Genomic DNA, 12,606 nt, shown 5'->3' on the forward strand with positions numbered 1-12,606 from the left:
AAAAGTGGACGCTAAAGATGCATTATTAGGGTCGACTTTTAAAGTCGACCCTAATGCTTAAGTATTAGGGTCGACAATAGTCGACCCTAAAGACTAGGTAAATAAACCAAAAAAAAAAGAAAAAATTAAAATTGATGACTAATAGCGTCCACTAATAGTGGACGCTGAAGATACATTATTAGAAAGTCGACCCTAATGCTTAAATATTAGGGTCGACGAGTAGGTAGATAAATTAAAAAAAAAAAAAGAGTACGATCGATCGCACACATGGTGTGATCGATCGCATTCGGCCAAGGATGCGCGTGGTGATTCTGTTACTGCGATCGATCGCACCTTGGGTGCGATCAATCGCAGTAACAGAATGTTGAAATCCAATATTCGATTACTGCGATCGATCTTACCCATGGTGCGATCGATCGCAATAACAGAAAGGCTCAAATATATATATTTTATTGCTGCCCAATAATGTCTACTAAAATTGTGTATATATCACTGCATTATTTAAAATTTTAAATAAAGTGACACAATATGCACCGTCAATTCCATCCTCCTAAAGAAAGATTTTAATTTGTATATATTTGCCATTTGGTTAGTAGTTACATTTGGACTAATTTGAAGAGTTAATTCCCATTTCATAATTCATATTAAATTTTACAGATCTAATAGTGTATATATATTATATGATGAATATATTGATACCTTATGGAAAGATTTTACACTATTAAACATAACAAAATAAAATCTAAACCGTAAAATAATTCATCTCAGTTTTAAGTGAAAATATATTGAAACCTTGCAATTCAAAAACCGGTCATGTGCAAATACGGGGTCATTCCTATAAGAAAACACAAAAGCAAGTCAAAAGAAACAAAACTAAAGACAAATAAAAAGATTAACTTAAAACATACTAAACAAAATAAAAATGGTAAACTATGGGGTGCCTCCCATGAGCGCTAAGTTTAATGTCTTCAGCCAGACGGTAGTCCCTACTTACTGTTGTCCAGAAGATGATGCTCCTGCAGATGGTGGTGGCAACCGGTTGACAATGGACTGCATCAATTCTTCTAAGGCGCCTAGGTGTTTGTCCATCAATTCGTTATTTTTCCGAGCCTCCTTTCTTTGGCCAGCCAACTCTCTCCGAAGGCCCGCTATTTCTTCACTAAGTGAATGGTTTCGTGCTTCACGAAAAATTCTCGAGGCCTCCTCCTCAACTGTCTCTGAATCAACTACAGGTTCATCTTCGGCCATTGGCTCGGCCTCATACTCTTCTGCACCAGCTGCAGGTGCTGGAGCTACCTGGGGTATGTGGGAGAGGCTCTTGTTCCATTGGCGAATGCCAAATATGGGAGTAGTAGTGACTGGTTCATCAGCTGCGGTACCCTTGACGCCTTTCTTCCAGAGGATGTAGGAGATTAAGTATGGGAAAGGCAACCCCCATGAATGTGTGGACCCCGCTCCTCCAACGTGCACCCATTCCAAAATTTGTAAATTTGCTTCCAAATTATGTCGGGAATGGAGTACCAAGCACCTTTATGGAAGGCGTAGAGTGCTTGAAGAAATTGATCCCGCCTCTGACTTTTGTGCCCCAAGGGAAAAGCATTACGGTGTAATACGGAGTCCACAAACCAAAGCCGTTGAGGTAGCTTGGATCAGCTGGCGGCATTATGGTGGGCATCAGCATATATCCCTTCGCACATGTCCTCAATAATTTTCGCCACGTAGAAGCTGGCTGGTTGGTCAGCAAGTTGTGCGGCTTCTGGAGGTTGCTCATTATTGCATTGAATGGTAGCAGCAATGTCAGCATGTGTTATGTCAATAGCTTTGCCTTGCACTTTCGAAGAGAGGACAGCCAGCCTCCTGCAGTCATGAGATAGGTGGGCATAAAACTCGATCACCAATTTTCTGTAAGCAGTGGGGGTGACCGGCTTGAAAAGCTTCTTGAGCCCCCGTCGCTTGAACTCGACGATGGCCCATTGAGTCCCCTCAAGATTTTCAAAGTCTTCGCGAATGACAAAAGTGGTCTCAAATAGCAGCTCCCGTTCCTCAAAAGTGGGCGGGGGAGAAATGGCTCGGGTATCAGACCCTCGGGAGGATGAAGCTCGAGTTCTTGGCATGATGAGCTTGATTGGGGACTTTTGTCGAACACATGGTGTGCACTAGAAATAGGAAAAATTGCAAACAACGCAACTCCGCTCAAAACCCCCCTGCAAAAACATCAAAATCCAACCACAACAAAGCAATGTGTGTGGATGAACACCCACAATTGCAGATATATGAGAAAATTTTTTTTTTTCGAAAGTGATCGTGGTTGGGGTGTTGATGGGGATGGGGAATGGGGTGTAAAGTAGAGGTGGTGAAAAGTACCTGGTATGGTTACCGGAGAAGAAAACCGTGTGGTGGTTGTGTGGTAGAGGTGATTAAAAATGGTGGACGAGTGGTTGTGCCGGAGGTGCATGGGTGGGGTGCTTGGAGAGGTGTATGGCGCAGGGGAAGAAAATGTTGTGGGGGGTGGGGGGAAAGTGACCTAAAATAGGTCACATGGTGTGCTGTCCAAGTGCGATCGATAGCATTCGGCGAAGGGTGTGCGTGGGGTGATTCTGTTATTGCAATCGATCGCACCCAAGGTGCGATCGATCACAATAACAGAATGGCTCATATATATATATATATATTTTATGCAATTATTATTATTTTGATTTTTATTGCATAATGTACAACAACTTCGATCATAATATGATCAAATGATCGATCAAACTTGAAACAATTGAAATTGAATGTTTGATCAGACATCCAATTGGTCCTACCTAGTGCATTTGTTCGATCGATCGTGATAAGATCAAATAATCGAACAAAATTCAAACAAATTAAATGTTTGATCGAACATTGAATTGAACTCTAAGCATTTTATATTATATTAGTGCATTACTTAAATTGATCGGGATACAATCAATAAAACTTGACATGATTGAAGGTTCAATCAAACATCTGATAAAATCAATTCCGATTGATACTATTACATATTAGTTTGATTGATCGCGATAGGATCAATCGTTCGATCAAACATCCAATCGATCATAATGAATTAGTTCGATTGATCGTGATATGATTAAATGATTGATCAAACATCCGATCGATCATAATGAATTAGTTCGATTGATCGCGATAGGATCAATCGTTCGATCAAACATCCGATCGATCATAATGAATTAGTTCGATTGATCGTGATATGATTAAATGATCGATCAAACATCCTATCGATCCTAATGAATTAGTTCGATTGATCGTGATAGGATCAATCGTTCGATCAAACATCCAATCGATCATAATGAATTAATTCGATTGATCGTGATATGATTAAATGATCGATCAAACATCCAATCGATCCTAATGAATTAGTTCGATTGATCGCGATAGGATCAATCGTTCGATCAAACATCCGATCGATCATAATGAATTAGTTCGATTGATTGCGATAGGATCAATTGTTCGTTCAGACATCCGATCGATCATAATGAATTAGTTCGATTGATTGCGATAGGATCAATTGTTCGTTCAGACATCCGATCGATCATAATGAATTAGTTCGATTGATCGTGATAGAATTAAATGATCGATCAAACATCCGATCGATCCTAATGAATTAGTTCGATTGATTGTGATAGGATCAATTGTTCGATCAAACATCTGATCGATCATTATGAATTAGTTCGATTGATCGTGATAGAATCAAATGTCGGATCGATCGTACTGAATTAGTTCGATTGACTGTGGTATGATCAATTGATAAATCAAACTGGATACAATTGAAGATTCAATCGAACATTCAATTCAACTGTTAACTTTTTATATAATCTTAGTGCCTTAGTTATATTGATCTTATATTCCCTTTGGATTTTGTATTATTTTATAATTAATTATACGATAAAGGTCAACTTAATGATCTTTATCATAAAAATTTATTAAACGAAAATTTTTAGTTAATATTATAATAATAAAAACATATTATAAGTGACAAATTTAAAATAAATAAATAAATAAAAATTAAAAAATTGGAAGTATATTTTTTGTTTGGAAAAAATATAAAAAAGCCACTAAAAGTACCAGTCGTTTGCAATATAACCCTCAAATGTTCAAAAGATACTAAAGTAGCCTCCCGAACTACCAAATTGTATAAAAATGCCACTTATTTTTAATATTCCTAGAATACCCCTATTATTTTAACAAATAAATAATAAAATAATTGGAAAAAAAAACGAAACAATTTTTTTAACCAATGGGTGAATAAAAACAAAAAAAGAAATTGTTATTTGGAATAAATAATAAATAATTAATCACTGTAGCTTACCTAAATTACAAATTGCTTCATATCGTATTAAAGTAAAATTAAAGGTACAAAATTTGACTTCAGGGAATAAACTGTTTATTTTTTTAAAAATATCTAAAGAACCGTACATTTGATTTTACTTTGTTAAAAGAATAGGGGTATTATAGAAATATAACAAAATAAGTAGACTTTTTGATACAATTTGGTAGTTTGACAGGCTACTTTAGTCCGTTATGAACATTGAAGGACTATATTACAAACGGCTCGTAGTTTGGAGGGTTTTTATTTATATTTTTCTCTTTTATTTTTTTTGTAAATAAAATACCCCAAATATATATTTAGCTGCACAAAATAGTTTACCAATATAGATGGCGGTAAACTGGCGGGGGTTCTTAAATTTTCGGAACAAAATTTTCACCAAATCCCACACCTCCCGCCAATCGTCTCTCACTCTCACTCTCACTCTCACTCTGTCTCTCACTCGATCTCACTCTCTCCCTCCCTCTCTCTCGAGCTCTCTCTCTCTCACTCACTCCACGCAAGTTTCTCTCTCTCCGGCAGCTGTTTCCGGCGCACCTCTCTCACTGCAAGCTCTCACTCCGGCGACACTTGGGATTCTCTCTTGTAGCTCTCTCAGGTATAAGTTTCTCCTAAACCCTTGCAAACCTTAAATGCCTCTCAATCACTCAAATAGTATCCATGAATTGTGATTTGAAGAAATTATGTATTTGGGTACTTCCTCTCTTCTTCTATTTTTAGTTTTTTCCCTATCGAACTGATTGGTTTCATTCAAAAACTGAGGATATTTTGTTACTATGTCAGTGGGGTAGAAAGGTGAAAGGGTGCTCAAATATCCATTTTTCTCACATGGATATTTGTCTCAAGTTCATACGAATTTAGACTTTGAAGTTCTCAAACGAGTACCTTAAATTTGGCTTAGAAAAAACAAAAAACTACCTTAAACAAGATAATAGTGGTAGTGCAAAGAGTCGAAATTACAAAAAGGCAGACAACAATAACATAACCTGTTGTTGGGCAATTAAAGACGTGAAATCTTAACTCATATGTATGTGTTTATCAAAAGATCATACCGAGAAAATGTAAGCTTACTTTTTATTAGTCTATATCTAGCCATTCCTTCATCGAATTATTTATTTTTGTTGATTTTGAATCGAGTTGCTTGTAATCTATGTTGAGGTGAGAATTCTTATTAAAGGCATCAGTGGTGATGCTCCCACATATAACGTATGAGTATGATGTTGTAGACCATCTTGATGGCTTTCTTGGTTTTTAGAATTGCACGATCCACAAATCACTTCATTTCATCTTATTTTACCTTGTAAAAAAGGCGCTTCATTTTTAACATTCACAATTTTGTGGTATTATTTTTTAATCTTTGCTTTGAATATGTGTGTGAATCATTAACTAGTCTGGATTTACTAGTTAATGATGTAGTATGTAAATATGGTATAGTATGTAAATTTGTGGATGTATTTACCTAATAATCTGATGACTGAGTTATTGCCCACGGCATCTCTGTCGTTGTGGGCCTTGTTGGCACATATTGGAATCTTTAGTGTGAATGAAGAGAACCATACTATGGGAAATTGGGAATGGCCATTTTCTATGATCCTTGGTATAAATACTATAACCTAAAGCACCATGAAAGTGAGTGGAATGAATGCCTTGCTATGTATTTAGATCCTAACAACAAACATTGGATTATGAATGAGGTCGTAGATAGAAAGAAAAAAGAAGAAGAGAAGTTTGGTAGGATGAGGTACGGTTAGGCCCCTCTTAAGTAATTTTCCAATAGGGAGAGGCTTTGGACATGCCCAAATATGGGCGCCACATTTGACATTCGGTTGCCCACTTGCCCCCCGATGTCTCTATTTCATATTTGCTATTCAAATAGCTAACCAGCGATATGATATTTAGAATTACTCATTTGTGACAAAAAAAAAAAATAAGGCAGAGTAGTGTGTATGATTGTAAGGTTCATGATCTCTTTGAATAAGTGAGCTTGAATCCTTAAAATATATATATTGTGAAATTATCCAATCCTTCAATCCTTTCAATCAATTAATTTAATCTCATAATGACTTCTGTATGAGAAGGTCAATGGTCAAATATTTATAAAAAAAAAAAAAAAAAATTGTGAAGATATTATGTAGTTGTCTAGGGTAATTTTGTTAAATGATGTGCATCGTTTTATAGTTGTCCATTTTAAGGTCCTTAATCTCCATCATTTTGGTTGGAGTTTGGATATTTGACATTTTGTGCAGAAAAGCACAAAGCTTCAAATGCAAGCATCAAATCTATAGTGATTGTAGCTAGCTATATATATATGGTTCCTTGATATGATAGAAAGCCTTGTATTTTCCTCATCCCTCATCTTGATAATTTAGCAAAGAAAGAGAAAGAAATAAGCGTTGGCCTTGACTCATCTTGAGCTTTCAAACTTCCAAGTGATGAGAGATTGAAAGCATTGTTAAAAGCTGGAAATCCAGATCATCACAAGTTGGAAATACAGGCTACAATGAAGTTTTTTCCTTATGTTTTTTATGGCATTGAACGCCTATCTGCGATCGATCGCAGAGTACTCTGATTCTCAGTTTGAGCTTCTGATCCTGCGATCGATCCTGCAATCGATCGTAGTTTGCTCTGATTCTCACCTTGAGCTTCTGGTACTGCGATCGATCCTGAGATCGATCGCACGTGCCCTGCGCTCGATCCCCTAAGGACAAGCTTTAACATATATAAACACATATACTTTTGTGGTTCCATTAAACCTATCTTCTTCTCTTGTGGTTGTATTAAACCTTGCTTCTTCTCTTATTACTTTTATATTAGTATTAAGTCTTATTCTTATATTAGGATTATGTTATTAATTTTCTACTTCACATCTACTTCTGTTATCAAAGTTGGTATGGATTATGATTGTATTGTCTTTCCTATTTAAGTTCAATAAGGAAGCAACACAGTAAACTTGAAACAAGACAACATTCTATAATAAATATCAAACCTAACAACAATACTAAAAAAATGTAAAACTGTTATTGAGCTAAACTAGTAAATAAATTACAAATAGAAATTTGTTCTAAACTAGTAACCCACTTCTAGAATATTTTGTTAGGTAACATCGCATTGAGCTAGCATCATTTCGTGTATATTTGTTCTAAACTAGTAACCCACTTCTAGAATTCTCTCATTACCCATGCTCCTTTTAAACGTTCCCTCCCTTAATATTTGAGAACAGACCTCCCATTTAATTCTATTAATTCTTAAGAATCTGATCTTCTAATTCCCTTGTGTGCGTACATGTACATAACGAATAACCTCTAATAGGGACATCAATATGGATAGGAGTTGGATGCGGGAAAGTACTCGATGGTCAGAGCGATTTCAAAAAGGTGTGGAAGAATTCATGGGAATGGCAGTTAAATCAGTTGATTCACGTGATATGACAAAGTGTCCATGCCGTGATTGTGCAAATCGATATTATTTTCATATTAGCGAGGTGAAGGGTCACTTGTATATGAATGGATTTACTCCGACTTACACTAGATGGATATTTCACGGGGAAGAAGATCATTTTAGGGAAAACACTTCTACAAACATGCACACACATACAAGTGAAATGATGGAGGAGGTTGATGCAGTTGAAGAATTGTTAGACGATGTATGTATGAGGACATTTGTTGATGCTAACATTGGAGAATCCTCTACTTCACAGGGCCCCACAACTGATAATCACGAACAAACAAGCTCCTTCTACCAATTTTGGGAAGATGGTTTACGAGAACTTTATCCAGACTGCAAGAAATTTACACAAATTGCTTTTATACTGAAGATGCTTCATATAAAGGCGTTCTGCAACATGAGTAACAAGGCGTTTGATATGATGATTGAATTGATAAAGACGGCCCTCCCAGATGGAGAGACATTGCCACGCTCGTATAGAGAAGCAATACAATTTAGGCGACACTTGGGATTCGGTTACGATAAGATACACGCATGCAAGAATGGTTGTGTGCTTTTTTGGAAAGAACATGCAGACAAAGTGTTATGCCCAAAGTGCAGCAATTCAAGATGGATTGATGGCAAAGGCAGAAAAAGTAATATTCCTCAAAAAGTCTTATGGTATTTCCCAATAAAATCGAGGTTACAACGGTTGTTTATGACAAAAGAAATGGCCAAGGAAATGCGGTGGCACAAAGAAGGTCGAGAAGATGATGGCAATACTCTCAGACACCCTGCCGATTCTATTGTATGGAAAGAGTTTGATAAAAGTTATGAGTGGTTTGCAAGTGATTCCCGCAATGTGCGGCTTGGTTTAGCAAGTGATGGTTTCAACCCATATGGTAATATGAGTACAACATATAGCATATGGGCAGTAATGTTAACGGTGTACAATCTCCCTCCGTGGATGTGTATGAAGAGTCCAAATTTGATGTTGCCCCTTATTATCCCAGGGCCTCCAGATCCTGGAAAGAATATTGATGTATATTTGCGGCCATTGGTTGATGACTTGAAAGATTTATGGAATGAAGGCATACGCGTGTACGATGCATCAAAGAAAGAGACATTTCAATTGCATGTGACATTACTATGAACTATAAATGATTTTTCCGCATACGGAAAATTATCTGGGTGGTCTACAATTGGAAAACTTGCATGTCCAGTATGTAATAAGGATACATCGTTCAGGTATTTGAAGTATGGGCATAAGGTGTGCTTCATGTGTCATCGTCGGTGGCTTCCTCAAGAGCATCCATGGCGCAAAAGAGGAGATTTGTTCGATGGTACAGAGGAGCATAGATTGCAACCTGAAGAATTGTCTGGAAGTCAATTGTTGAAACAGCTAAGAGATGCTGAGGATTTGCAATTTGGAAAAACAAGCGGGAGAAAGAGAAAGTACACAGATGTTGTGTTGAATTGGAAGAAGAGAAGTATTTTCTTTGAGTTGCCTTACTGGTCAAGCTTGAAACTACGTCATAATTTAGATGTAATGCAGATTGAGAAGAACATATGTGAAAGTATCTTAGGTACGTTGATGAATATCGATGGGAAGACCAAGGACACAGTCAAGGCACGAAGAGATTTACAGTTGATGGGTATACGTAAAGAATTGCATGTGCAGCAAAATGGTGAAACTTATAGGATGCCACTTGCGAAGTACACCTTGACAAGAGATGAGAAGAAGAGTTTATGTGAGTGGTTGAAAGGTGTTAAATTTCCTGACGGGTATGCATCTAACATTGGTCGATGTGTGAACAAGCTTCCTGGTAAAATTTCGAGTATGAAAAGCCACGATTGTCATGTCTTCTTACAGCGCTTGCTTCCTGTTGCAATTCAAAATTTCTCTACGTCGGAAATACGAACAACATTGACCGAGTTCAGTACCTTTTTTACGCAGTTATGTGCACGGACGTTGAAAGTTGATATCCTAAAACAAATGAAAGTCGACATTGTAATAATTTTATGCAAAATGGAAAAAATATTTCCGCCAGCTTTTTTTGATGTTATGATCCATCTAGCACTTCATTTACCTCGGGAGGCCGAGCTTGCTAGTCCCGTACAAAACTGTTGGATGTATCCATTCGAAAGAGAACTTGGAAGATATAAGAAGTGGACGCGTAACAAAACGCGTCCAGAGGGGTCTATTGTCGAGTGTTACCTAGCTGAGGAGAGCTTGACCTTCTGTTCCAGGTATCTTCGGGGGATTGAGACAAGATGGAACCGTGAATGGAGAAATGTTGACGTTGATGTTGTAGAAATGAGCTAGCGCTTGGATGTGTTCTCCCAACGAGTTCGGCCGTTAGGAGCAGCTAAATTAGTAACACTGGATGCTAATAATTTTGCTAGGGCACGATGGTATGTGCTTACCAACTGTAATGAAGCTGCCTCATATTTGGAGTAAGTTTAGTAATGGCCTTTGTGTTTTACTTGTTACGACATGTTATAATTGTAGGGTTGATGATCATTTACCAATACGTTTATTTTTCATGCAGTGAACATTATAATATGATCAAAAAGAGAAGGCGGCCGTGACATTGATAAAAAGCATGAGGCTAACTTTGAACGTTGGTTCCATAAACGTTTATACAATAGTGGGCGTACTGCAGACAATGACTCAAAACAATTATATGATCTTGCATGTGGGCCTGATCGTCATGTTAGATCGTATAGAGGTTGCATCGTGAATGGGGTTAGGTATCACACGAAAGAATGTGCAGAAACTCGTACTACCCAGAACAGTGGTGTTTCTGTTTCAGGTGAGGACGAAACCTCAATAACGGTGTATTATGGTGAGTTAAAAAATATTCTAGAGTTACGTTACCCTAGCCAAAATCTCGTGTACTTGTTTCAGTGCGATTGGTGGGACACTGGGAGTGCAACAGGAGTACGAATGGACCAAGGCTTCACGATTGTGAATACTTCTCGTAAATGGTGTGAATCCGACCCGTTCATCTTAGCATGTCAAGCTTCGCAAGTGTTTTACTTAGATGATTCCAAATTGGGTGGTAATTGGAAAGTGGTGCAGAAGTGGATCAATAGAGACATCTATGATATTCCAACAGTACAAAAGGGAGATAATACAGAAGATGACCAAAGACTCGGTGATGACGTATACCAGGAAGGTGAATGTGTTGGGGGTAATATGGTCTTTGTTGATGAAGCGAATGTTGAAGCCTCCACTCAATTACGTAGAGATGATGCAACAATAGCAATTGACGAATTATATATTCAACTTGATGCAAGCATGTTTGCCAACGATAACTTGCCAGACGAGGACCATTATACAAACTTTGATGAGGAAGAGGAGTTATGTAGCGACAACGATATAGACTCTGAACACGAACAATCATCTTCAAGTAACAGTGATACAGATTTTGATTATGAATCTGATGATGAAATGTGTTGAACATAAGCTCACATTTGGTGTAAGTACAAAGTGTATTTGATGCTCTCTCTCTCTCTTTCTCTCTCTCTCTCTCTCTCTCTATATATATATATATATATATATTGTGGTGTTTTTTTTTTTTTTTACTAGCATGATTATTGTATGTTTGTCAAAAATATTGAACATGCTATATGGTTATAATTTGACTAATATAATTTTTTGGTTTTTGAATTGTTAGCAAATTGATCATAACAATGACAACAACAAGACGCAAACGTGTTCCAGCAGCACGAGGCCGAGGCCAAGGTCAAGGTCGGGGCCTTATTGACGAGCATGAGAGTCCGACTCTCAATTCTGGGTTTGGTGATACAGATATGCAAGTGTCACCCTCGCCCCCCCTCCTCCTCAACTTAGCGGATGGGCATCCTTCGTACGAGTCTAATAATCCTATTCACTCAGTGGCAGGATTGGATTCACAGGGAGCCGCCCCTACTGCATCTTGTAAGTTCATGAATTTTATGTTTATGAACTGTTATTTTTGTATTATTTTGGTTTGTTATAGACATTTGACAATATACTTTTCCAAATATAACTTACTACGTTACCATGTTTTGCGTAACAGCTATCACGTCTGTCAGAAGTGTAAGGGGTAAGGCCAAGTGTAAGAAGTTGAGTGACCACGTACTTAAGAATGGTCCCTTAGTGCTAAACATCCCAAATAGACACCGGGCACCTGTAGGCGAGAATGCATCATGGTTTGCAAGCAAGATTGGGGAGATTATTCGTAACATGTGCGAACTCCATCACGGTGAATGGAAAAAGGTCCCAGCTGAAGAAAAGAGCAAGTTGTTATTTCATGTTCAGGTATGAATATCAATGTAATGTTTAATAATATGTTTCATATGGAAAATTAATGTGACACATTTTTTACCATTGTTTTCTTATCTATTATGTATCAGTCAAACTTCGCACTGAATATGGAATGATACGAGCACATCAAAGCTGTTGAACATAAATTGGGTCGTGCATATGCTAGGCTTCGTTCGAACTTGTATAAGGATCATTACAAGAAATATTTTGACGGCATTGATAAAGACGATGATGAGGGGATTGCCAAGTCTAAGGCTATTGGGAGGGAAAACGTGCCAGCAGGGTATGGTCCTCAACAGTGGAACCTAATATGTGACTCATTTGATGACGGTAAATGGAAGGTAAATATATATTATTATACTGATTAGAATATTCAAATTGATATAATTTGCATGCACTTGAAGACATTTTATGAATAATTTTGTTTTTTTTTTTCTTTCCAAATTTCATAGAAAAAGTCTAAACGAAATATAAAAAACAGAAGCAAATTGGAAACAAAGCACAT

The sequence above is a fragment of the Corylus avellana genome, chromosome ca5 (genome assembly GCF_901000735.1).
Source record: "Corylus avellana chromosome ca5, CavTom2PMs-1.0".
NCBI classification, from domain to species: domain Eukaryota; kingdom Viridiplantae; phylum Streptophyta; class Magnoliopsida; order Fagales; family Betulaceae; genus Corylus; species Corylus avellana.